The sequence below is a fragment of the Hippocampus comes genome, unplaced genomic scaffold (assembly GCF_001891065.2).
Source record: "Hippocampus comes isolate QL1 unplaced genomic scaffold, H_comes_QL1_v1.1 scaffold82, whole genome shotgun sequence".
NCBI classification, from domain to species: domain Eukaryota; kingdom Metazoa; phylum Chordata; class Actinopteri; order Syngnathiformes; family Syngnathidae; genus Hippocampus; species Hippocampus comes.
This window is the reverse complement of record NW_017805135.1, coordinates 1,999,170-2,004,530: the sequence shown is the minus strand read 5'-3', so window position 1 is coordinate 2,004,530 and position 5,361 is coordinate 1,999,170. Positions and strand designations below refer to the sequence as shown.

The following is a 5,361-nucleotide window of genomic DNA, read 5'->3' as shown; positions in this document are numbered from 1 at the left end:
TTTTTTTAAATAAAAACATACGGTGCTTTATGAATGGCCACGAAATCTGTGAATGATAACGACCATTAATATGTCCATTGAGCGTGGCCGCATTCATGCCACATATCAAATCCCCTTTGAATGAGATCAGTTCCCTCCTGTCAGAGCCCATTAGATCCGTCCCACAGTCCCAGTGGCCAGCTGACAGGGGAGAAACCCGAGCTGCGGCCTGTAGCGGCATTAGCATTAGAAAATGAGCAATCAGCTGGAATGAAGCGCAAGAAGAGGGGTCGGAGGGAGCAGGATGGAGGAGGGGAAATAGCCTCTGCAAAATGTATCTCCGCCGAATTATTTCCAAAGCGCCCCACAATATTACATATCACCATTTGAAAGTCATTGGTCATTTTCAAAGTCGCGACAAGTCGCCCTTCACTAGTATTCAAGTTAAATGTCATACACAAAAAAAAAAAAATGTCGTTTGAATTTACTCCTTCGACCCTTTCATGCACCGTGTTACCTGATAACCTGATAAGCTGTCCACTGTAGTAACCGCTGTCCCTGAAAGGGTTAAATACATCTACTTGAAAGTGAATGTGGAGACACATGATTTTAGTTCGCGCAACCACTTGATGAAATATAATTGAGTAAATGCAGCACTTTTCATTTCGGTGTACTTTAGAATTCTGTCGTTTTGGTGAAAGCAACCTCAAAGGGATGCCTTACAATTCCCAGAGAGTGAAATTTTCGTCGGCATATTATGTAAAGGTTTAGCAATGGCGCTCTCATTTTAAATCGTCATTTTGCTTGTATGCACATATAATCACTCAAACTCAATATTCTGACAAATGACACGACCGCATGTGAATCGGGTATGTGGTACACCATGCGTTGCATTCATTTGATTAAATTAGCCATGAGGTGTGCAGAACTGCAGTGAATAATACAGTTTGGTTTTTCACCAATGTCAACTACAACTGCGCTGTTACATTAATACCTCTGTAACGGTGTCAATAAAAATTGAAATTATTAGCATTGGAACAGACAAAACAAACTTAAGACGTGAATTCCTCTGCGTTTTGGTTTAGGGTCATTTGGAAATGGCTCCAAAGACAGATGACTGATTGGGATGCAACTACATCACTGTTTTATATCCCCGGTAGGAGTTCAGTCATACTACGAGCCCTGGAATATGCCACAATGAAAACTTCAAAACAAATCTTCATGTACGTAAGCCAAGTGACTTCCAAGCAATCAGTCAGTTGCGCTGGAATGATTGACATCTATTTCTACTTCAACAATGGTGGCCGAAAAGCCTCTCAAAATGACGTAGTAGGAAGGCAGAAACCAAAGTCACAAAGATCGGAGTCATTCATGTCGACTGATCGAATGGAATCACGGATGATTTCAAAATGCCTGCGGTACAGCGTAAGGTGGGACTTAAACAAAACCCACAATTGCTGACCGCGCCAATGGACTTGCGGAGGATTTTAAAATGCCGTTGGCACGGCCCAGGGCAACAGTTGAAGAGAAGTGCGGGTCAGAAAGGAGTAATAAATGCCGATTGGGCAATTGGAATGGAGGGTGATTTTAAAATGCTCGCAGGATGCTTCTCATATATCCAAAAAGTGAATCTAATGGCACAATATGCATTGGAATGTGCTTGGCTAAAATAATGTAACAGGTACAATATCACCTACGCTTTATTATTCATTCCTTGAATTTAGTGCACAACTGAAAAAAGTGAAATTGTATGATTTCCAATACTGATCTCGAGTCATAACTACCTGGCTAAATGCCGTAATACTTGCGATTTAACACATAGGGATGAATCGGAGGTGCTGGACGGAGTAGACATGCACTTTTCCCAAGCAAAATGTCAGGTACGGCTTTTTTTTTCCGACTGCGCACGGAAAATTGCGCGGAACCTCTTTGACTTTGCGAAATAATTGAGTTAAAACACTCGATAAAACATTAATTAGCTTAGCGGTCTGGAGCAGATAACATAGATAAACTCCTATGTAATTCATATTGATTAGAATATGCACATTGAGTGCGGGCTCTTAAGACAAGTTTTCCTTATTAAATGGACACAAAGCCTCGGTCATTATTCCTGCAAAGAGAGATCGCTTTAGATTTTATCTATTCACATAAAAAGCTTTGATTGGATTTCTTTCTGAGCGAGTCGTGCAATCTATTTTATTCAGGTTTGATTGTATTACCTCTTAATTAGTTTGTATATTGAGTAGAACAGGACGTATTGATTCGGAGGTGCATTCATTTGCATTGCAAAAATCCCCCCTTTAATCCAATATAATCTCATCTTTACTCAAACACAGAGGAGTGCATCTTTGTGGCACTCGTTTTTTTCCTGCTTCTTTTGCTGTTTCTACTTCAAAAGGCAACCTTTTCAAACTGACGCCATCCATAAGAGTGGAACATGATGTCAAAGTGTGATAATCACTTTGGAGGATTTGCCATGAAAAAGAAATTACAGTTGTACGTCTACTTATGAACGGCTCTTCATACGAAATTTTCAAGTTATGAAACGCCTCGACAGGAAAATATTGCCTCTTGTTACGAAAGAATTTTCAAGATACGAAAGGTAAAAATACAGGATGGTCTGCTAGTCGCAGCTCCGAGTTTCATGAGCGCAACATACTTCTTGCTGCTCTGCCATTGGCTATTACCGAGCAACATCCTGGCATCTCATTGGCTAAGAGGTACTTCTACAGTATATGTCTATGTGTGCAGATAGAAAAATAGATAGATAGATGTGTGTCTACACAGCGTCCTCGTCATTTGCCCCTCGGGCCATGAGTCGTTCCGATAGTTTTACGTAAATGATAATCACCCAGAAAAAGTGTTCACCAGTCCGGCGATCGCTCACATTGCTGATGTTTGCCTTGGACATTTTCGAAGGATTGTTAATAGCCGACAAAAGCAAACATCCTTGGATCAGTTCTTGACAAAACGGCAGTCAAAAACCACTTCTGAGAGAGAACATGAATTAAACGGCAAAAAACGATGAGGACGCAGTTAAACGTTAAATGACCATCATTGTTATTCTTTATTCTTTGTTTTTTACATTTTGCACAACTCTCATTTATTGTGCAATCATTTAATTGTAACATGTATTTGTTACATATTTTGATGCATTTTTATGCTTGAGAAAACATTTCTGTCTGAATTTTGGGGGGCTTGGAACAGATTAGGGCATTTGCATGGAAAATGAGTCTCTACTTACAAAATCTTCTAGTTAAAAAAATTTCTTCCAGAACTAATTAATTTCCTAAGTAGAGGCACAACTGTACCTGAATTCCAATTGGGAATTAAATTAAAGGATTTTTTTTTTTTTGTAACAGAATTGCGGAAAGTGAATAGCACATCCGCCTCGCAGTTCTGAAGTCGAGGGTTTGAATCCCGGCCCCAACCTTACTGTGTGGCCTTTCTCTGGGTACTACGGCTTCCACAAAAAAAATGATATTCGATTCATTGAATAAATTGTCCTGACGTGTGAACATGAGTTTCAACTGTTGTTTGTTTATAAGTGACCTGCGATTGGTTGGAGAGCGGTTCTGGGAGGATCCTCGGCCAAAGTCAGCTGGGATAGGATCCAGCTAAGCATCCACATCGGATGGATGGATAAAAATGTTGCTTGAAAGTGGCGGTTTGGCTCGTGTCACACAACAGACTGTGGTGGAACTGTGATTGACCGCTGTGGTGAATCACATGCTGCTGTGCAGTGAATGGGCAGTATTTTCCCTTGGACTTTCATTTGGAGGCATGTTTGGGAATGATTGACATCAGGAGGCATTTTGCCGTGTAAATCCACGGTTGAACCCCCGCCGTGCTAGCCGCCGGGTGTAGCGTCATGTCTGAATCGTCAATGGGAGGCGTCAACAAACCACCCGCCACCCCGGTGCGCAGCAGCAGGCCTCACAATGCTCGGCAATTAACCTCACCTGAACTTTAATGGCGCACCTCCGGGACCGCTCCGCCCCGGCTGCGTTAAAATTACTGTCACTGTGGTGGCGCGGAGGGCAAGTGTCAGCACACTGGGTGGTTTCCACCTTGACAAGCCGGAGTCGTGCAATACACGATAGCGCCAGCCACATGATGCCTGGCTTTTAGGGGGTGAAGTGGTAGGGCCAAATGCAATATGTCTGCAAAAATAAAAAATAAAAAAAATCCTTTGAGTCTTAAATAAAACAGAGGGAAAAACATATTCAGAAAAAAGCCAGACATCTTCGCTCCGAAGATCATTTGGACATTCGCACAAACAAAAGTTGTAATTCTATATATTACTGCCACCTAGAGGAATGGAGTGTCAAGCGTCCAGTGACATTGTCATCACTCCATCGTGAGCACATAAATCATTAGCTTTGGCTTTTGGGATTGAATGACAACATTCTTGCGCACGCAGGGCTTAACAAAGACTAAATCCGTGGTCAAACATAAACAATGGATCAGATCATATTCAATAAATGACGAGGAGTCCGACGTCTGCGTTTAAGGCCAAGCTGCGCTCTCTGACGGTGTGTGAGCCACGAAACAACAGCTGCTCACTGCCCATCCGACATGTTTGCCACTTTGTACGTGTGCATTTCAACTGTGATCTCAAGCCTGTCTGATCCCGGAGCTTTGCTGGCGGGATTTTTGGATGCGTCCGCAGAGTCTGAAGTCATCCTGGCTAATGCGCCCAGGCAGGTTTTTCGGCCGGGGATGTTCTCACCATGTGTCGGGGAGTTAGTGCGTGTGTGCATGTGTGTGTTCACGTGGTGAGTCACAGCCGCCCAAGTGTGTGATCAAACACTTGTATCGGGCTCTGGCTTTATAATCAAGTCTGATGTTTTATTATCGCCATGTTGCTGGGCCTGAATGCCGATATGGACTGTCTGTGCACTGTTCGCCAACTTCCAAACAAAAGATAATTGTGAGCTGTAGTGCTGATGTTAAGCAAAGTGACCTTTGAAAGCTAACTGGAGGCCCGGTAACGAAATAAGAAAACTAAAACTTGTACATTTTGAGACAATGAAATTGCTGTGTTTATTATTTTTTGCTTTTTGGGGGCAGGGTGGGGGGCTCAAGAAATGGGTGGGTGAATCCCGATGAAAAATGGATGTCTTTCCCCTCAACCACAAAACAATCAGTCGTGCCCCCCTGGTTAGTTCAAATAAATTAGTCCCCGACACCAGTTTCAGCAAGAAAGACAAAATCGGCAAGACATGTCTATCATAACAGGATGCACGAAAAAGTCTCAAGGGGGCATGGCCAGAACTGAACAGGAAGTCAGCCATTTTGGTTCAAAGATGCAAATTTTGGCATATTTCAGAGTTCGTACTCCTTCTAGGGAATTTTGGACACAAAAGGAATGCTAAACTT

General features: G+C 42.5%; 1 long non-coding RNA gene across 1 annotated transcript in view; it reads right to left on the bottom strand.

The window, feature by feature from the left end:
- Positions 1-3,268: 3,268 nt before the first annotated feature.
- The window catches only part of LOC109514016 (uncharacterized), a 17,955-nt gene continuing 15,862 nt past the window's right edge, over positions 3,269-5,361 (bottom strand). The window contains exon 3 of the long non-coding RNA XR_002167914.1: positions 3,269-4,142. This is a non-coding gene — a long non-coding RNA (uncharacterized LOC109514016). The remainder of the gene's footprint in view (positions 4,143-5,361) is intronic.